Genomic DNA, 22,756 nt, shown 5'->3' with positions numbered 1-22,756 from the left:
CAGTTTTTCGCTGCGCAGTTATAGATGACATGTGCTAATCCGATACTTTTGAAGGAAGTGTCTACCAGATTTACTTTTTTTTTTTTTGCAAGCAAAGTTTCTACGCCACGAGATAGTTCTATCGTTCTAGAACGATGCATTGTGACATTAAACATTTACCCCTGTTCTGCAGTTTTTTTGGTGTGCTGGTCCAGATAATACTTGTCTACGCGAAATATACACAATGATAAAACGGATATCTTTTACATATAATCTAAAAAATGCAATTTTATACCAGGCTAAAATGTTGCACGGTGTAAAAAGGCGAGCGTTGTGGTAATATCGCAGTGTGAGGGCAAAAACTGAAAGGAAGCTCAAGTTTCACCTTAAGAGTAGACGCAATGGGACCTTTGACACCGCCTTTTAATACACGATTTTTTACATTTTTTTTTGTTTTGGTTGGCTTTCTGGGGAGAAAAGGCGCAGTATCTTCTTACTTCCTGTGAATAACTACACTTGAAATTAGGGCATTCAGCTGAATACATATGTTATTGGTTCGACTCTCTATCACAAATCATCCTCAACTAGACTAGTAGATGAATACTAAATGGGAAATGAAGTCGTATATATGACGTCACCCTAGCTGAACGTGGTACAAAAATACATTGTATTCCAGTTTTGACATGATATCACATGCACATTCTTATTTACATGTTTCGAACTAGTCCTTGAAACCCTCCTCTCAAACTAGTGTACGGCGACGGCTTTTCGGTTGAGCGACCATATATGGTATTGAGCAATCGGCAAATGTTACTAAACGTTGGCAGGTTTTTTGCATTAGCGCCAGGTTATAAACAAATGATGGCGAGGGGCTGCGTGGAGCACTTCACTCTAATCAGGTAACTGCAATGATTTAAATAAAAACAAGTATTTTACGTGCTAACCTTTCCGCATGGTTGGCAGAAGACAGTATCGGCATCTGCAGTGTAGTTCAAAACAGTCCGCTCATGGAGGTGTTTCGCTTTGGCGTGCTAGATCCGTGGCTAAATACGAAAATAACGAGGTACGGTGCGTCAGAGCCGCTTCTGCATGCTTTTGTTAGTGGTGCTTTTAAAGGGAGGTCACGTATTTTGGTGAAGAGCGACCTAACAAATCGGTTAGAAGGATCGAGGGAAAATAGCGAGGATGTGACGGAAGAGTGATCATACACGCATTAAACGAGAGACTTGTTAAACGTTGTTTATGTAAAGGCACGAATGGTGTACCTGTATTTACGCACGGCTGGCAGATTTCGAGTGTGGCGTGCGTCTACAAGATTATTGCAAAGTATCGTTTGATGGGAGTAACAAGCAGCCGCGAAGCACAAGGAGAGATAAGGCGGATAGTCGAAATTGCAACCAGTTAAGCTGATTCTAGCCAGTTTATGCAACCAGTCTTAGATGGCTACAGCTGAACCCAATTGAAAATTGCTCGGACGAAAGAATAATTCAATTGAAATACTTTCCGAAATGAGGCACATTCTCGTCGGTTATCACTTTACCGGCCAATGTCTACGTGCTTAAACAATAAAATATCCAAATTAGGAACAAAACGTTTTTCCGGCATTTTTTTGCGCACGTAGCTGGCATGGTGTTTCAGGGCTATTTTAGTCAAAACAGGGCATTCGTAGCCACTACAAAAGCAATATAAAACATACTGTGAGCACCTAATTCGTGCTTATATGTAAATATTGTGTGCCTACGATCCGCTGCGAAAAACAGAAAAAATCAAGTCTTTATTCATGACGCATCGAATGCGGAGAGAGTCCAAATCTGCGAGAGGAAAATTAGGCCTCTGCTGCAACGTTCTCGCCAATTAGCTTAAAGCGAAAAATTCATGACTTGGTTCATATACAGTGAATCGGGAGCAAAATGTACGACAAATCCTGCTATTTTCCACGTGAGAAATATGATTCAATCAACAAAGCCACTGTTTGTCACATTCAGTTCAGTTCAGTTCAGTCGTTCAGTCGTGTCCGACTCTTCGTGACCCTATGGACCATGTCACGCCACGCTTTCCGGTCTCTCACAATCTTCCTAACATCACATAACTTCATCTGCAGTGCCTCGAGGATGCCATCTAACCATCGCGTTCGCTGCCTACCCCTTCTCCGGTGACCCTCAACCTTTCCCAACATCAAATCATTCTCCAGCGACTCCTCTCTTCTCATCATTGTCACATGGCCCCTAATCAAAACCGGCGTTTCATCTGCCTAAATTATCCTAGAATCCCGATTCGTTTTCAAAATATGCAGGTACTGAGCAGCATGCCAGTTGTGAAGCTCAGCACATGGTGCATTACGTTGAGCAGTCCGTGAGACCATTTCAGAGCTTGATGCGAGGAAGACATCTGCGTTAATGCAGACAACCGAGACTCGAGATTACTCAGCTCGCGTGAACGGTGCGGTTTTCGAGCTTACTATGTGGAAGCCACCGCCACTGGCTCTTACCTCCAGCCGCCTTCGACAGTTACGAAATAAAACGCTAAAATGACCTTAGCGGAAAAATGAGTCAGGTTTCGTGGCCAGCCTGTTACGTGTCATGGCGAAAGAGTAAAAGTGCGTCCAGTGAACTGCACAACACTAGGTTTCCGTTGGCCTCTTTACACAAATGCGGCTCAATGCTCGTCGGTGACACACATGTGGTCATGACGTAGCCAGTGGCCCACAAACAATATGTGTTCCAATTTCCATTGTGCACAGAAGGACAGATCGGGAGGGAAGGAGAGGGTGATCAATGGGAAAGGGACATAGGAGCAAACGTTTTATTTAATAATAATTTACGTCCAACTGAAAGCTTAAAAGAGAGTGTAGCAGACATGAGACATTCGATTTTAAAGAAGCAATAAATTCGTGAATGTGGAAGCAAAAACGTAATCAGAAGCACTCAATACTTGTCCAAAACAACTAACAGTTAGCATGTGAAAAAAAATTTAAATATACAAACGAAAAATGTTAAATATTAAAGTGGAAGCGAATAACTAAATATGACAAAATGACTGATGTTAATATACACGAGATAAAAGTTAGTAAACAATGCTAGGCAATATACATATAAAACAAATGCGAAGTGGTGTCAACTGCATCAAGGAAATTCTATTCTCTAACCAGGTGGAAAAAAACGAGTGCATGACTGCATGACGCTCAACGCTACATTTACTTAAAGTGTTAGAACGCTCGTTTGTTGACAGGTGCAGTTATTAAACATCGAACATTTGTAGGGAACTGCTCCGCCTTATTAGTATGCAGCGACAGCTACCTATGGTCCTCTGGAGAGCCATTTCCTAGAGGACGCATTTTAAGCCCTTAAGTGTCATCGGTTGGGCCAACGGGGGACATAAAATAAATGTGGCGTTGAAGTAACTATGCGAAAGTGAACCAACGGCGATGAAACGCCAAAGCGCACCTTTCTACTCGTTTAGCTACTAATTTTGTAATTATAATCCATGTAAATTTCGACGTTTACACGGATACTCATTAGCATTCAATTATAACATACCACTTTACATGAAAAACCAAACGTTCGAAGTACGCTTATAACCTATAGTGGGATCGAATCCGGCTTATAGCCTGAATGTTTCTCAGAAAAATGAATTATTTTATAAAGCGGCCTTTAATTCGCATTGCATGTCCCGTTTTATTCACTTATTCCAGGCGAGACGTCACGTTTAGTGTGAGCTTTGTGGGCTGTTTGAAATTCCGGCACGAGGTCATTTGGCTGTGACGTAACGACCATAACGGTCAATAAACGTCCGTGACGATGCCACTGATGCCTGCTTACGACAAACTATTTTTTACTTTTGTCATAAGGTCAGTGTTTTTGCAGTTCTGTAGTGCTCTTAGTATTTTTGTAATTTTGTTCTATAGTACTTCTCAGTATGCTATTGTTCTGCAGTGTTTCTATTGTAACTACACAAAATTCTGATGTTACTATAGAAATATACTGTAGTCAAAACAGGTTGACTTCCCAAAACCGCACAGAAATTAAATAGCAACAACTGTTAAATTTTCGATATATTTTTTTCGTTTGAGTTTATGTTTAAAACAATATTTCACACTTAGTATTAATAAATGATATCATGAAGCATCAAAGATTAAAAATTTAGGATTCCGTGCATATGAAAATTGAGTTGAGAATATCATTCTTTTCGAATTAAATTACCATGTCATTAAAATTATATGCTCAGACATTTTTCATGCAGTGCAGGTGACTGAAATAGAATGGTCGCCCAAAGAGCTTGAGTTACTAATTAGGAAACTTGGATTGTGGATATTAGTCAATGATTATGCACAGTTTGATTCCCAAGTAGCTTTTTATAAGTACTATAAATACTTACAAATGAATTGTGCATGCCAGCTAAAAATATCGGTCGGAATCACTACAGTGCCTTTGTATAATATTTGCCAGAAAAAATAAAATAAACTGTCATGATTCCCGTTGAGGCTCTCGTTAGAAGCATATAGTGGTTTAAGAATATTAGAGACAATTTTGTAAAGTTCTTTCTGCTGTTAATATTTTAGGTGCTTATTCCGATGACACTGACGGCGCGTGACATCAGTACATGGGACAACTTTTGGCTTGATGAACACGACAGCTCTTTGATCGCACACTAACTGTGAAGTTGCACTTTTAAAACCCGGCTATTCCGTGTGGTCATTATGCGTCAGGGGTTCGCTTTTTAACAGATCGGAAAACACAGCTGGCAGCAGAAAATAAAAAATCTGACCATTTCTCCTGCTCAACATCTTCAGATGAATGAAGATGTAATGTTCATTTTGGCTTTCATTTATCTTTCGGTGCAGTCTCAAACCTTATTATGCATGCGTTTGCTTACTGCTGCTGTCCCTCCCCACCCCCACCCCTCCTCTTTTTTTTCTTTTCCAGGCGACACCGTGTCAATAATCTATATCAACCTAATATCCATATTTGAGGCATTTGAGGTGTACAGTACATAAAAAATAAATATTGGATCAGTAACTGCCCTACAATTTGTCTCACTGGCAACAGGCGACATGACAGACTACATCTTATCTTTGGCCTAATGTAACTGCCTTATTTCCATAATTATGCTTTACAGAAAGTTTCGCAACTTGCGCAAGCAAAGGGCTTAAATGACCACAACCTCTTATGTTAGCTTTCACGCGGTTTAGACCTTTTTGAGAGTAGCTTACCTAAAAATTATGAGCCGTACGCAGCATTCCGCTCCTCTTCGTGCGGCACCGTTGACAGTCGCCGAGAAGCGACAACACGATCGCGCACGGAACTCGACGCTGGGCGATGCCAAGCACGATAGAGGGAAAGGGCGACGCTATTGTCTCGTAGCGAGAAAACCCCAGCGGGACATCTGCGGCTCGGCTGGTATTACCGAACGCGCCAGCTCGGCGGCATAGGCGCATGAATGTGCTCAGCCGTATCGCGGTCGCTGCGACACCGTTTCTGCCAGATGCAGCGGAAAAGCAGCGTCAAGGCTATAACCACTAGGGCTTTACATACCGAGCTGTTAGTCTGAGCTATTCACAATTACACGTGGTAAACGCCGTATTGTAGGGTATTTGTCAGTGCTTTTCGAGCCACATGATATATTTTGATCCCTATAATGTCGTAGTGACGGCCTTTCTAGAAACCCAATTGCGTATAGAGAATAATATTTCAAAATATTTCAAAACATTTCAACCGCCACACAATGATATTTGGATGAAGGCAGGAATGTAAATAATAATTTGGTGGCATTTACAAAGGATACACTGCCTAAAGGTTCATAAAACTCTAATTAGCAGAAAGCGAGACTAAATCTTGATTTTGAAACCATCAAAAAGACATGCAAACATCCTAAAACATCTCACATTATTGCAGGAATCAAGAACAGTAGTTTCAGACAGTAAAATGTGCAATAGCCCTGCAAATAACAATAACGAAGCTAATTTATGAGCTAAGACGAGGTTATTCAGCTAATTAAAGTCAACTATTGTGCGGAAGAAGAATGACTATTAGTGTATAATTGCATGAGGAAAAGCGTGTTACAGTTTAATTAATGCTTTTATCTAATATCATATATTGGAAGACGAATATATGATACCTGTTTTGCCACTCATATTTATCGATGAGTTTCCTCATGCCAAATAACAAAGGTTGAGTCTATTTAGTATATGTGAGACGGAATTAGTCTTGATAAATATGTCTTAAAGAGCATGTGCGGCTCCTCATTCCAACTTTTGCAGTTTTATGATGGTAGTTTTTTAAAGGTCAAAAATTATTAGAGGACAATAGTCTCCCAACCGTTCAAAGATTTAGAGCTTGAAGTTTGCAATAAAACTTCCACAACATGGCTGAAAACCGAGCCAGATAACCTGAAGGATTTTCCTACTTCTCGATAACAAGAAAAATGATGTAATTTGCCCTAACGCTACCACGTGCGAAAAGCCTACTAAAACAGTTCACAAAAAGAAGTGGAATGTCTTGGAAGTAGGAAGACCCGATACTCCACACCATGCTAAAACTTCTTCGAAGCATCACACACAAAAAAAGTAAAGCTATTACTATTGCATATGTGAGACGCAGTGATGAATTCATATTCTTCCCATGAATGTGGCTTTGCGGTTACTGTAACCAGGTTAAAATACTGTTTAGGTACAGCCCCCTCAAAAGTGTTCAGCCCAGGCGGCTTGTTTCTGAGTCCTGCAGCATAGGGAATAGGGATCCTCGATAAACAACTTAGAAGTAAACTTTTCACGGCGGCTGCGCATAAACATGAAAATACTTCTCGAAACTGTTGTCGTTCGGCTGCTGCTTCTTTCCGGTTGGCGGCTTGGATGTCGCTTCATTGACTATCGTCACAATCCAGCGCACACGGTATAGCCAGTCATGAACAGCATTGCTGTGTAATTGTATTTATCAACTCCGTTCTTGTTTATACCTGATGCTAGCTTCATGTCCGCAAGGCTACACTATTTCAGGGAGACAAGAAGCGTTTCTCACTTTAAATGCCAGTGTGTATTACCACAACATGATCAAAACTACTGAACAGACACAATGGGCCGACAGCGAAAATATTAAGCAGTAATAATGCGAATGTTTACTGCGAGCGAATGAAAGAGAACTGAACAAAAACCAGATGAAGACAAGTCCCCTTTTCGAAACGTTGGCTCGGCTTGCGAACTGAAGCCCCCCCCCCCCCCCCCCCCCCCCCCCCACCCCTTCTTTACCCTTGTTCAGTGCTTCTTTCATACTATGTAGTCATATGCTTTCTCCAATTCTACCCAGGAAGCCAAATGAAAGGGCTCATATTTATGATCGCTAAAGGCGGTTCTTACGGGCCCGGTGTTCTGAGATGATTTTCCGAGGCGAAAGCCAATGAAAAGGTTTGTGGACATAATGACAGTTCAAGCGTGGGTGCTGGTTTCCTGCTGTGGGGAGGAGGGACAAGGTTTTCTCTTAGCGTATACTACGCGTAAAAATCAAGCTCGAGAGCTAGCAGCAGCTAAGGCTGTTAATAGCGAGACGCACGGCAGTGAGTTTTGCTCTGTAATCGTTATTTTAGCTTTGGCCTGATAATCACAAATTTACACATGCCCTTTTCAGCCTGTATAACTAAAGCATGTGTGACGCGAGAAAAGCTTAGCTCGCATTTAAAAGTACACTTATGCCTGTTCACATGCGCACGCATGGGAAAACACAGATAAAATGAATATTTGAGGGCGAAATGTTTGAATACAACGCTTTGCTGGACGAATTATTTCAGACAGTGAAATGTTCCTGTTGGGGGAGAGTTTGCCTCTTTTGGATGGATAGTAGATGAGGCTTTCAATGATTAGGGCAGTAAGGGGCAAAGTAACTGTGAAGTATGCAGGCTTTTCTCAGTCAAGGAGTCCTCCTATAGATCCACAAACAGCTTTAGAACATGAATGTGTCGCTATTTTTCTTAACTGCTTGCACAACTATACTCCCCTCCCCCAAATCGTATGGTTTTAACGTCATTAAACATGTAGGGTGCACGAAACTTTTTGCGCACAGATGGAAGTTGATCGAGACGGCGACGTGCAATGCAGCGAGAAAGTGTATTCTAGTCTGCATGCGGGGCGATCGGCTGCAGCGATCTACATTACTAGATGCAGCGATAGCTATTCAACGTTCCGTGCTCGTAATCGCTCACCACGCGAAATTCGTGGGTTCAAATCTGCTCTCTAGCCTTTTTGTTTGTTTGTTTCGCTAACTAGCCATAAGGCATACTATAGAAAATCATGTAACTCGTTTTCTGCCACTTGAACAAATCCTCCTCCCTCGTCGGCGACAGTCCCACTCCCTGGAGAATTTGTGTTCTTGACGCCCTCGTCCCTGCACAAGTCCATAGCAGGTGGCGAACGTCCACCTCTGCAGCCGGTATTGAACATTTCGGGCAGTTAGTCGGCCCTATGTCTTGGGAGTCCCATCGACACTTGACCGACGGGATAAAGGCCGCCCCAGCCCTTATCCTTCTAAGGGATACCTCATACAATATACTTAAGTTATTAGGGATGGGGTAAGTACATGGCGGGATGACGGCACGTGTACTTTCTCGCAAAGGAGAGGCTAGGATGGGACAACGGAGCAGGCATCAAAAGGTAGCTTAGTGGGGGGTGCATTAGTGTTTGGAGCTTGGTGTGTGAGGTTGTCAACTTTTCTCTGCTCAGCGTTCTCAGCATTATCTTGTGTCCAGTGTATTCGGAAGTTATTCTTTGTTTCCTTATTAAGTGCATGGATCTCCTGGGTTAAACGTAGTGTATTTGTCACTATTTTCAGTTATTTTATGGCAGCTAAGCAGCCTTTATAGATGTGGGCCTCGGTTATGGATTATACTTTATTTATAGCCCTCATTGCATCGCGAATCGCATAAAGTTCCATCACAAGCGGGGCCAGATGTTCTGTTTCGTAGTCATTATGTACGTTTATCTCTTCGTGAGTCGGGCTGGTAGCGGCTGTTCAGCCACCATTTTCTATAACAGACGCGCCTGTATATGCAATACATGTCCCTGGCAGTACATCAACCAGAGGGCGAGACGTCGGCTTATCTTTAAGACATAGCTTAGTCGTTTTGTTCGTCGTAATGATCGTGAAATCCCATGGAGGGAGGTCAGCCATTGTCGATGTTTGCCTTTGTACCGCATTGGTCAAGGATGCCATGGGTATAACATATTTTTGTTTCATATTTCTTGTTGCTTCTCTCTGTTTAATGAGCTCTGCCAGTGTGTTGAGCTGCGCATATTCCTGAAGAATAGAGATCGGGGTAAGATTTGGTAAGGCAGGTATTGTGCGCATTACATTCCTATTTATTGTTTCCAAATCTGCCCACTGTCGCCTCCTGAGTCTTTCGAACTGGGCCTGGTATAGTATTGTGCAGGACGTCTTGCCATCTCCGTTCGGGCTCCTCCTCCCCTTGTCGAAATACAGTTTATCAAGGAAGTCGCAGCTGAATTTTTCATCCTATGGAGCCATTGTGTTCCTTTGCCGGATTTATGCAGGATACGTGGCAGAGATTGCCTGTTTGCCGGATTTATGAATATCTAGGCCAAGAACTCTCAGCTCGCACACGTACCTCTCGTAAGCAAAACTTTTTCTGTTGTCAATTTTTTTTTCGTCCATTCTTCTTTGGATAATGAATATAACTGGACTTTTGGGGTGAAAGCTCCAAACCTGCACCGCGTGCGTACTCATCTAGAGTTTTTAGGGTGTCTTGCAAATAATTATTTTGTGCCACAAGGCGTTTATGAGTAGACCATATTGTGACATCATCTGCGTAAATAATGGCTGCACCTCTGGTATTTCAGCTAATTTTCACGCCAAAGGGATGAGTGCGGTATTAAACAACAAATGCGCTAAAACTGACCCTTGCGGCACGCCTCTTTTTGAGGTATAATTGCCGATTTTTTGTCCATTTATCCGTACAGAAAACGTCCTGTCCTTGAGCAGTTATGCAGCCGCTTTTATTATCTATAGGGGAATGCCCATACTTTACGTTATGTTAAGTACATTGGCATGTAACACGTTATCATATGCCTTTGCCACAGTGATCGTCTGCGGTGAAGGCCTCCCAGGCACTGCTCCGCTTTATGAAAAGCACAGGCCTGATCGAAAGACTATGAGTTTGCTGTTATGTTACGTGATATGACTGTGACGTGATGTGATGTGGCATGTCTGTGATGTGACTGTGCTAACTTCACCCATCCCTCTCTCACAACTTTTATATCTACTCACTCCTTTCCCCCAGTGCAAGGTAGCAAACCGGTTTCTTTTACGGGTTAACCTCCCTGCCTTTCCTCCTCATTTTCTTCCTCCTCCTTGTCACGTCGGTAGCCGCCATGCACGGTGCGTGCAAGGTGGCTTTGAGGCGATACATCTATAACCTCTTCGGCTAGTATAGCCAATCCAGTTTCCGTGCCAAGGCTTGTACGGAATCCAATATGCCGATCATGGTATTTTTTCTGACTTTCCAACCACCATGACAGGCGAGTGGCTATCATTTTTTTCATAAATATTGGAAACTGTGGGCGTTAGCGATATGGGCTGCAAATATTGTAGGCCTGCAGGAGGTTTTCCAGGCTTTGGTGTCGGTACCATCACCGAGTGTTTCTAGCCGACTGGAATTTCTCCTCCTTGGCATACTTCATTTATCTCATACAGCAGGCTGTCAATTGCGTCTCCTTCTAAATTCTTGAATATCTCATAAGGAACATTGTCATGCCCAGGCGCAGTTTTACCATTTGCTTCTTTGATAGCAGCCAATAACTCTAATTTGGTAAATGGTGATGTTATCCTCGTTTTATCAACCACGTCCTTCGTCGGTGGGCGAGTGGGACACTGAACATGGTTCGGGAAAAAAAGGACTGCAGCCTGATCTGCAAACTCCTCTGGTATGAGTAGCAATTCTAGTCTAATACTTTCTGAATGATCTTTGATCTGTCGTCCCTTTTCCATGCTACAAAAAGTCATCCAGAGTACCCTGTTGGTCGCCCCTGAGCCCAAACGACTGCACCAGTCGTACCACCTCTTGTGAGACAGCTGCTTTTCATAACGGCGTGACTGTGCCGTCACTCGGTTCACCTGAAGTTTTCTTTGCACGTCTTCAGGATGCCAAGAAGCTTGCATTTCGACCTGCTTTCGGTGTGCCCAGAGTTGTAGAAGGTGTAGGTCAGGAGCTGGCTGATCTTCATTCAGTCTCGTCGTAATTGTGTGATCTTTGAATACCGTTTGAAGGGTGGTCACAAGTGAATTCGGGCTAATCGCGTGAGTTATAGTATCCTGCCGTACACCATCCCAATGTGTAAAAAAAACTTTCCTTCGAATTTTGTAATTAAAACCTCTATAGCTACTTTTCTTTTTCATTTTAGTATTAAAACACTGCATCCGACATACAAGCGTAGGACATACAAGCATTAAACCATTTTTCTAAGCTCTGAACCTCCAAGTTAATACTTTTGCACAAAGAAAAAAATCAGGAATGAATGGAATTGTGTGTGCTTCACAGAATCGCTTGTGCAACGTAGCAGATGATATAGAAATGTGCAAGCATGTGTTTACGCTGCCCTGTGACGCAGGGAAAAAGATTACAAATAAAACCTCTGAAGAATAAGGAAAATGCCGAAACCGAAGCTGTGCGAGTGCTTTTCTTTAATGCTTTTAAGAAGAGCTCCCGAATAGGGCCAAACTCTGTCAGATCAGAATGAGTCCCGCTGGTAGGAAGAGTGCATTCCATTCAGAAAGGAGGCAAGTAAAACTTCGAATCAGCGCGGAACGCTCACGTCTTGTGCAATCACTGCGCTCTGTCCTTCTGACCAAGCCAATTCATTTCTTCTTTAGCTGCAGCTTTTCTTTCAGAGTAAACAGTTACGACTTTCGGAAATGTACAAGGAATTGAGAAATCAACGAAAGTCGACGTTCGAAACGTACGATGAAAGCATGGGTTCTCGTGGCACCAGAATCCACAGATTGATCAATTCCCGACTTTAATGTACCCTCACAAGAGGCTAACCGTACCGTTATTGCTGCCAGCATATGGTTTTAGTATACAGAAAAAAATCAGGAAAGAGAGAAGGAGATGAAGCCGGGGCTCCTGCATGCTTTCTATTTGGTAAATCTCGAAGAGGACGATACAAAGGACAGGCAGGATAGGTTTCGACGGCACCCTTTGAACGCTGGCAAGGTTTCCTGAGAGTGAAAATATTGACAACTGCTGATGGATTATTGGTTCTTCAAATGCGCAATTTGGAAGCGCTTGCCTTAGGCTCGCTTTTTTCAGAAAGAAAATGACCTGTACGTGCGCTACAAGCGTGCAATAAATATACAAAAACAAAAAGAATTGAAGCTGCTACCGTTGGATAGCCTCCTCACTAAGAATGCTGAGACAACATGTAAACAGTTTAATTGCTGTTTGTGGGCTCTGAATATCGTGAAACGAGAACGAAATAGAGATCGATGTTTCAGTGATTATACAGTAAAAGTGTGGTTAACAAATCAGGCACCAGAAGAGTCAGCAAAAGAATATAAAAAGAGAGCAAGGAAATATAATTGCATGGCGATCAAATAAGGATACAGCTATGTTTCGCACAAGCAATTCGTTAGCCCCTGTCCCTCCTCCTAAAAGAACCGCGGTGACGTGAATAACTCACATCCGTAAACAATATTTATTAGTGTTTCGGATTTGGTTGGTCCAGGTGGTTTAACGTCCAAAAACGATTCAGGCTATGAGGGATGTTGTAGGGGAGGGCTTCCGATGATTTCGAATATCTGGGGTTATTTAGCGTGCCCTGACACCGCACAATACACGGGTGCTTGGCTTTTAGCCTCCTTCGAAAATCACGCGGCTGGACCTATAAATTGAACTGGCTAAAGAGCTTCACAGACCTCAGTCTGAGGCACGTGTAAAGTCGAAGCCCGTGGATTCGAGCCCGGTTTCAGCCCGGGACCGCTAACTTATCTATCTCTTCTGAGCCCGACCCGGCCCGCAAATCTCGAAAGGAGGCCCAGCCTGGGCTCGTTTCGGGCCTGTTCCATAATAAAGCAGGGGGTAAATTGGTCACTAATATGTATGAGCATGTAGACTTCTACTGTACAAATAAAGAAGGGGCCTAGAGAAAATCTGAAATCGTAATAACGTTTGAAGAAATTTGTTTTTGGCTTCTTTTTAACACAAAGGAAGCGATAGTAAGGTGTGTTTGCTTTGTCAGCATTTTGGACAGCAATGTGGTAAGTGCGCAAAGAGAACATAGTAGAACTCGGAAAAAGAACGACTGTTATATCAAGTCGATATAGCATCCTTGGGTTTCGAAAACGCTAGATTTCGACTAAGGAGGTCGAAGCCACACGCGAAAGTGATGCTTACGACTGTTTGCGTACCTGAAGATACATTTATGTAAAAGGGCCACCCTAATGTGAGCAGGAGACCTGATACGCACCGACGTGATTATAATAAAACAAAAAGGGAGGGGGAAAAAAGTCCGATTGGTCCAGCACATGGGCACTACAAAAGCGTAGTGTTATGGTCCTTTTAATAGCTAAATTCTGTTCCGCCTAAGCTGACCTAAGATAACTGGACACATTGGTTCGCAGGCTCTCTCTTCATGAGAAAAGCTTTTATGATTTCGCGTTGCTTTTGTGTACCTGTACCTATCACTTTCTATTTTTTTTTTACTTTATAACCGCATTTGTATTTCGCGCAATTGGGATTTCCAGTTTTTGTCACCTGTTCACATGCCCATTTATGTCGGCCCCATGTATTCGCAGTATAATATAGAGGACGTTGTCGTCCCATTCTACATATTTCTGTCTTGTCTGACGCCGAAGCGCTGTTGAGGAAAGTGCATAACAGCTATACCTTACAGGTGCTAGCCTAATGGGCAGAAATGTGGAGGCGAACGAAAAAGGCCCAACATAAACTGAGGACAATACAGCAAGAAATGAAAATGAGAGGTGCAGCAATAAAGAACAAAAAGGAGCAGTGTGGGTCTGGAAACAAAAGACGTGTTTTAGTGTCCTAGCCAAAACCAAGAAGAAGAATGTGCTTGTATTCATGCAATGAGAAGACATGCTCATGCAATGAAAGAGTAAGGTAACAGATGGTGCCTAAGCGCGACAGAGTGTATTGCAAGGAAATGCAACATAGCAGGAGGTGGCAGAACGTTAGGTGAGCAGATAAGATTAGAAAGCTTGCTGGCGGTACGTGGCTAAAGCCAGCACAGTATGAGGTTAATAACATAGATATTGGAGACGTCTCTGTCTTGCAGTGGTCTTACGTCGGCTACTACTCATGACAGTTGCCAAGTCAGAAACCTATCAGCAGTACCTAGTATCCACGTTCTAACAGACGCTTTGAAGGAACTTATTACCAAGAGCTAAGTTAGGAATGAACAACAGCTGTCGACAGACACCTACTGCTGATTATGTATATCTTGACCAAAGCCTCTCGGCAGCTGTACCTGCAGAAAGGAACAAAAGCTGACGTACGGAAGACACGCTCTGTGGGCGCCACTACATGCAGCTTTTTCATTATCCTGGATAAATTACATACGCAAGCTCGTAGCAAGCTAACAGGGTCCACGCCCGCTGGATGTCTGTCCTGCTCTTGTGCATTTTGTCTGCAACATTGTAACGCTAGCAGTGGTGTCTAAACTTAGGTGACCAGCCTTTTCAAAGCGGACACCAATAATGGTCACGGAGAACAAGCAACTTAATAAATAGTCATCATAGTAACAAAACTAGTGGAAGGTGTGCAAAATGATTGAAATAGTAGGAAAGCAAACACAGTGACATGTCGACATTAGCAGGAAAAGCGAGTGGCGGGACCCAGAAGAAACCGCTCTCTCGCAATGCGAATACACTTTGGAGGAACCTAAAAGTTTACTTCGAATTAACATTAGCCGTTTACCTGGCGTGTCGCTACAACCAATGCTACCTAGCTGTTAAGCAAACATGATTTCCTAAGTTTTAAGCCTGCAATTACACAAACAGGAAATTGAAACACATCCATAAAGCTTCAAACGTCTTTTAGGAGCGGAGAGCTGGGTATAATATTTTAGTTTCCGAAAAGTTTCTGTCTACAAGTCCACATAACCACACACTCTGGTCGCAGTATCACTAATAAATACATTCTGCTCGTGCTATATGCCTATACCAATGCCATTACATTTGCCATACGACAATAAAAAGAACTTGGAAAGAGAAAGAACTAGAGCGAGTTACCATCTTTTGTATATGGAAAGAAAAGTTTCGGAGTATGCAGCATGCACTCTGAAAAGATGGTTTGACGAAATTCTTATACTTATTTTCTTACCGCTACTCGCAGCCCTTGCAGTATTCAGTGCTGGCGTGCTTCTGAACTCCGTGTTTTCCTCGTGTGGTGGTTTGAACCGGCTGTCGCAGAGGCAAGTAAAGTACGAGCCGAAGGCCAGTATTTTCTAACCGCGCTCCATTATGTGTGGAATCCGGATTGCAGTGAGGATAGCTGGGATAGTATGCCTACCTGCAGCAAGCTTGCGGTGGACAGCTGAATGGGCTGCAAACTTGACAGATTGCTCCTAGTTCCTCCGCGGATGTTGTGCTGCTTTCGCGATATTCTCTGCGTAGAAACTAATGGCAAGCGGCCGCTTTCTCAGCTAGATATTATTTAATCAGTTGAAGAAAAACAAATATTATGGGGGAAACATAAGCTCGCAAAAAGGAAAACTCGCAGAATAAGCATCCCTTCTAAGAGTCAATATGTGCCATCAGTAACATGAAATTTCTAGAAATTACAGTCTCCAAACGTCTACTGCGAAGTCGTTCTTTCAGGATTCGTTGTGCATAGTAGATATGAAGTGGACGTCACAACGTAAGCAATTATAATCATGAATGTATATTCTAAATACTGCTTTCCCAAACATAGATGCATCTTTGAACGCTCCGTTAGATTTTATAGCTACGAGCGTTTGAAACGCTCTTACTATATTTTTTTTCGGATGGTATCGCAGACATATGATTAATATGTTGCGTTTACATTGAGCCAAATATTAATTATGTTTAACGGCGTCATGATTCTGAAACCCTATTACTTACAGCTTCCTTGAGGAGCTCATCGACATCACGATCACGAGCAATGAGAAGGCCAACGTACGGCACAGGGAAAAAACAGCCTCATGACCAAGACGGGCGTACTTTCCTTTTGTTTATGGGCCTCACCACTATACAATGACACGCATTTATAACATACGGTGCTCTGCTTCGACTCAGGGCCATTGTATTCCGGTCGACACGTTAAACGGTCATTGCGCCGTTCTTATGACGATGCTGCGTTGCCTGTCACCTAATATCCCCGCGCTATTTCTTCGTTCGGTCTTCTGTCTTTGTGCTGTCCGTTGGGGCGCCGTTGTACTCATTTTCTCCGTTTACCCTCACTTTTCAGATGGTCCATATTCACGGGATGCTTTTCTCGATTTTTTTTCGCCCAATAACTACGGGCCACTTTGGTTGCCGAAGATTAAATTTTTGTTTTTGTTTTATTCTCTGGAGGATGGAAAGAGCTAGGAGACGGCTTTTTTCAAGTTCGCTTCTGCGTACTGCGCAGCAGAGAATAATTTATTCCTGTCTTTCAAAGCGCCTTTGACTTTAAAGTGTTTGACTTCAAAATTTAAAAATGCCCTCAACGGGCGCTGTAGGCAGTTGTATGTATGTATGTATGTATAAATAAATAAATAAATAAATAAATAAATAAATAAATAAATAAATAAATAAATAAATAAATAAATAAATAAATAAATAAATAAATAAATAAATAAATAAATAAATAAATAAATAAATAAATCACACCAACAATCTCCAGAAACCCGGCAAAGACACGCTGAATTTTTTAGGTGAAGGCGAAAAGCATCACAGCTGTCGCTTTGTGTTCTCTACTCGCTGTTCATTGCTGAACCCCATGTTATCTATCAACATCAAATCCATCTAAAAAATGTCTGGTTCTGCTTGTCACAGCTTAATATAGGGAACCATGATGCCATTAATGATGAAAAACTTGTCCCAATGTTCTGATAATTTTCTGAGACTAAAACAATACAACGTCGAGTATTATGCAATGGTTCCCCAAACAGCTTGTCGGGTAGGATGAGCTTGAAGCGTTCTCACGGTACATTTCCTTCGAAGCGCTTTTCTGCGTCCGCAGAAAGAGGAAGGCAGACTGATTGCGTGCTTGCTACTGCAAAAATCTGAATATTTCAACAAGGATATCGTTGATTTAGGACAAAGGTCGGGTTTCCTTCAGCCAAAAATTCATTGTAAACTTGAAGAAGGAACGCCACAGCGCTATATTTAGCGGTAGTAGGGCTGCTTCTCATATCTGGCGGAGAAATAGCGTTTTTTCCCCTCTAAGTTCTCCGCATGGTGGCGTATCAGAATTGGCGTACTTGATTACACGTGATCGCAAAGAGCTGAAAAGCGACCACGCATATTGAAGGCATGCGCTGTGCGATGGGAAAACGCAAGTGAATGGACTCCCTGCTTGTAGTAGTAGTAAGTGGTTTTATTATTATTATAGACTAAAATAAAAATAATAAAGGAAGGAAAAGACTTTTGCCTGCCCTGGTATCTGCTATCGAAATGAACTGAAGCACCTGAACTGAATTATAAACATTTCGCAAATACTGGATCTATAAACTCTATAGTACTGGAACTATAAATTCACCAGGTAGACGCTTATTATTATTATCTCATATGAGATTATCTCATGGGGCTAATTTAAATGTGGGCCCCACTTTGCGACCTCGATGGGCGGAACCCCTGTGATTATAAGCGTGGAGCACTGAATATATTCTAGAACAGGTTGAATTTTAGAATTCGGGCGTAATGCGTCTGCGAAGGGCGGTTGATTCCGTCTATACTTAGCTGCTGCACGAAAGACAAATATGCATGACCAACTAAGTCATGAATCATTTTATTCTGTACTCTAAATAGATTGCAATTCCAATTTAGAAAAGAAAAGAAAAAATTCTGAGGACGATTGTGACATTCCCTAATGCAAAATTGGAGCGTAGCTCTTTACCATCTTTCTTTTTTTTTTTTTTTTTTTTTCAAAAAGCGAAAGAAGAGCGCGGTATGGAGATGTTACAGCGAGAGAGAATCTAGTGCGTCTGTTGATGCCGGCCTCGGGGAGGCCTGGCCGGGATGCACCAGCGGGCTATGCTGGGTGTGCGACGAACGAACGGCGCAGAGCTTGTGGCTATTCCTTCTCTCCTGAAAAATTCACTTTAAGTTTGTGACTCTCTCCTCGCTCGTGATTAGCTGTTACACCGGCGTCGACGGCGACGCTGAACTAAGCTCGTTTTATGTTAAATGGCCGGTAGGTGTCATAGTTCAGTTGATTTGTCGGCTCATGCGCAAAGATTGAATATTTAGTAAACTGTTTCTATGAAGACTACATTTGCGCTCTTCATAAAGCATATACAAGTAGTACCACGAAGTCGTAAAAAATCGAAGGTTTATGTCGCTATTTCATCCGATATTCTCCTGATACGTGCGGCTCAACATTTTCACCCCTTCGAAAAAAGAAAAGCACTATGTAAACGTGGGAACATGACATACTTTATTTTCAATGTTGCGGCAGGAGAACAACCCGGACCTATACGGCAGATACATTCGCGGTTTGCACAGCCATAGTGTCATCGATCATCGATTAAGCATTTTTCGCAGCCTTGATAGAGTAACAAATAAAAACGAATATACTTACATCATCACTTGGCTTCTCTGTGCATCGTACAGAGACTTCAAATTTACAATCTACATATATTATAGCATGGTACACAGGGGATAAGCTTATAACTTTCAAGAACCATTAAACAATGTGAACTTGGCAACTCCTCATAGAACGTGCATGTGGGCGTATTATATTTAGACATTGCTCAGACAGACGAAGGTCATCGTTCTCGCTCAACATGGCTGATTTCCAAAGGGGCGCGCATAATGCACGCCAAGAATTATCCTTATTTGACATCGTAAAGTGTGTACATTTAGGTCTATAAGTGACTGCGCCATTTTATGTTCACGGCAACGGCCTAAATACTTTGTCAACTTATTTGTGCGCTACAGACTGTAATTTATTGCTTCAAGGCACGGCGAGGTGTAGTCGGGCTGGAAAAAGACACTAGGGTAGAGGTAAATAAAACTGGTATAATTAGAAAGGAAAATGGACAAATCCAAGCGGTATTTCGGGCACTAAACGAGTCCCTCGTCATTAATTCTGATGATAATAATTGCAAGGAGCATGAAAATGGCTCACGCATGAGTCCACGTGTTCAATTAAGTGAGTGTATGGTTCAATCGACATGAAACGACTCTGAAGGAGGCTGTGATACGATAATGCTTTCTCGTTGGAAATTACTCCGACTACGGCTTAGTTATTCTCCTGTTTTTACGCATAAAAATCGTACCAGTTCTATATAGAAAAAGCACAGCGGATGAACGCGACACAAGGGCGAATGCCAAGCTTCTAACAAGACTTATTTTGAGCGTTGGAGCAATTTTATTGATACAGCACCAACCAATGTCATTATCCACGCAGGCGCTAATAGACCAGCTTTTTGTCGGTATAAGTGCAGTAAAAAGGCTACAGACGCAGTTTTGCCCAGCTCCAGAAATCAGGTTTCATTCTATGGTTCCCTATGTGACATTTTATTTCCTTTCTTTAATTAATAGCAGTTTGCTTATCCCCTCAAATAGATGCAGAGTGAGGACCGGGTTGATTATTCGAGAGAAAGGGCGATTATTAGGAATAAAGGACTTGACTATTCCTCTAACTATACCTCGATTCTTTTTCTTCAAAATATTTACAGTTCGGATCCTAAAGCGGGCGCACATCGACTTCTGTCGAGCTCATGTAAACGTATAGTTAAAGCGGAAAAGACCTCGAGTGCCAGACGGGGGACTTATGGCAAAATAACCTGCATAACATTTGTCTTCAAGCACATTTTCTTTCCGTTGTTAGTGTTCTCAATTGTTCGCGCCTGCCCAGTTAGACCAAAGCACACATGTCCACTAGGTACGTAAATAGGAGCGACTACACCTTATGCGTATTCAATAAATAACCATCTGTTCTTCTCTCCCCTCTTTCGTTGCAGGTTGCTTCCGAGTCGGTCGTTCTATATATAGCTCTGGTAGCTTAGGGTGTGCAGGAAACATGACATTCAGGTAGTATCGCTAGGATAACTTTTCAAATTATGTGACAGCCTCTCAAAGTAAGCCATACTACTACCTTCTACCCACGAGGTAAGTGGATATCAAATGTCATCGCCCTTAGAGCATCGTTTGCGAAAGCAGCTAGCGACTGAAAAAAAAAAAAAAGTTGGCTGTGGTTTAGCTCTGGTTAACCCTAGTAGAATTGTGATAGTAACGGTTGCATGGCTACGCTGGTGGCCAAATGAAGAGTCAGATGCATAAGTCCACCCACCGGTGTTAGATAATTTTTATGCCACAGCCGGTCACACACTTCCAAAGTGGTTGTTCGTGAAGCGGCGGTGAAACTCGCGTGGCCGACTCGTGCTCGCCCAGTCTTTGTGCAAAGTCTGAGCGCCGACCACTTTCGACGTCTCCAGGCTCAACAATTAAGCCGGCCAAAGCCCTCTCCTTTTCTCAAGACGTGTAGCGCTCTCTTCATCCGTTTCTTCTGCACGCAGTCTCCTGAAGGTTTCATCGCGCCTACCATTTGTGGCTACGGCGTACGAGTGTGGAGCGAATTGGCTGCGGGCGACCGAGCGTTGCATCAAACACGACCAGCGTTCCGTTGAACGCATCAAATTTCACCGGGGGTTTAGGTGGTGGTGGTGGTAAAGGCGTGTATTGCATCTAAATATGGGGGACACTTAAGCTCCGCCTTTAAGGGTATGACGCGATAGCATAGGCTATCAGCCCATATATGAAGCCCCGCTTTAACCAAGCCGTATGAACGGGCCTATAAGGCTAGCGTGAATACCAGGGTCCTGGCAGGCTGATTCTGACATAACCGTCCCATGTGGAACAAGAGACTCAAGTTGGCAGCTTCTGCCACGGTTTCGTTGTGCCTGCCATTTGTGGCTACGGCATACGAGCGTACGCGACGATCCGAGCTGGCTGGCGTAGTGTTGCTTTCGCAATAAAAAAAACGAAGGGGGAAAAGGATGAAAACTTTAGTTCAGAGAACGTATGCACTTTCTAAAAGTTCCCATATAAAACATACCAACATCCCAAATTAGCAGCCGTCTATTTATTGCAGCAACCGTTTATTTATTTATTTATTTCTAATACCTCAAAGACTCCAGGAGTGCGGGTTGTACGTGAGGCTTGACAACATTATCGCGGTTAACAGAACAATGTTTCAATGGCGGGTTTGAAATGGCTTGGGTTAGAATGAACGACGATGACAGCGGGAAGATCGTTCCAGTCGATGGCTGTCCTTACAAAAAATGAGGTGAGGTGCGTTGTCGTTCGGGCATGTGGCGGATAAACAGCCAAGGTGTGGCGATGAATCGGCGTGATGATTGCTGTGCTAGGTGATAAGGCATGATAAAATTTATGAAATAAACAGAGTCTAGATATTTTACGGTGCGCTTGCAAGCTCGGGAGACCGGCATTAGCATTTAGATTAGTGACACTAGTATTGCGAGAATAGTCAGAGAAGATAAATCTAGCTGCACGGTTTTGGGTTAATTCAATGGTAGATATCAGGTTTTGAAGATGCGGGTCCCACAATGCGCAGGCGTTCTCCAATTTGGGCCTTAGAAGAGTACCTAAGCTAAATGTTTTATGAAAGAAGGTGCCTGAGCTAGGTTACGTCGAAGGAAGCAAAGTGTGCGGTTAGCATCATTAATTACAGATGTGAGAATGTAAGATCACTGGAAATTGTGACACCTAAGCACTTCAAAGAAGATACCAAGGATATAATAGTTCCGTTTAGTAAGTAGTTGTGCGAAGAATAATGCTGGCGTCTGTGGAATGTAATTAGGGCTGTTTTGTTAGCATTAAGGGTTGTCGGTATTGCCATGGTGATCGACAAAGGCATTCGACTCGGTACGCCCCAGAGGAACGTCCTTTTGGTTTTGTTTTAGCCGCCTTCCGTACTGATTGGCAGATGTAGGCTACACTGAATTCTTCACACTTAGGGTAGTACGAAACGATCGAACCAATCTTTCACATCCAAAATGCGTTGACTTGGTTTGCTAGTAGACGCGTAGCTTATTTCAAGATACGTGGCATATTCGTGGTTCTTGATACTTGCCAGCGTTTGTATATCAACTGCTCGCATGACGATGTCCCATTTCAGTTCTACTGTGCTTTGGTAGGGTTCGAAAATTGGTTTTACCGAGAGTTTAGGATCGTCAGTGCCACTCAGAATGCATTATTAACGCCTGGTCTTAGAGTTAGTTCACATACAATAAACCATGATCCCGATCGGACATTCAGCCCATGCCATAACCATACGCATGTTCAATGCCACAATTATCAGGAGCACTAACATGACCGTACGGTTTTTTTTGTTATATATGTACACAAGTGATCTCTACGTACCGTGAAAAACCGTCCATTTTAGCTCGTTTTCTTTCCGTTTGGCGAATGGACCTATCTAGTGACACTTCAATTTACGCTGTTACAGATAGGCCAGCTGTCCTTTTGATGCCCTGAATAATGGTCATAAACGAAAACTGAATTCTTTGCTTTTGGTTAACAGTCGTTTGCTTATCGTTGGCGGTAACAAAAAGTTGGGTTGGTTCCGATAG

The 22,756-nt window shown here is 42.7% G+C and overlaps 1 protein-coding gene across 2 annotated transcripts in view; it reads right to left on the bottom strand.

Moving 5' to 3' along the window:
- LOC146191876 (DNA damage-regulated autophagy modulator protein 1-like) overlaps window positions 1-5,324 on the bottom strand; it is a 103,520-nt gene extending 98,196 nt beyond the window's left edge. For both annotated transcript variants that reach the window (XM_084602317.1, XM_084602321.1), the window contains exon 1: window positions 5,189-5,324. The gene's annotated coding sequence lies outside the window, so the exon portion shown is untranslated. The remainder of the gene's footprint in view (window positions 1-5,188) is intronic.
- Between the last annotated feature and the right edge of the window lie 17,432 nt (window positions 5,325-22,756).

This window comes from Amblyomma maculatum, chromosome 4 (genome assembly GCF_055883805.1).
Source record: "Amblyomma maculatum isolate TAMU_Amacu chromosome 4, ASM5588380v1, whole genome shotgun sequence".
Lineage (NCBI taxonomy): Eukaryota > Metazoa > Arthropoda > Arachnida > Ixodida > Ixodidae > Amblyomma > Amblyomma maculatum.
The sequence above is the reverse complement of the archived record's forward strand: the minus strand, read 5'-3'. Positions and strand labels throughout refer to the sequence as shown.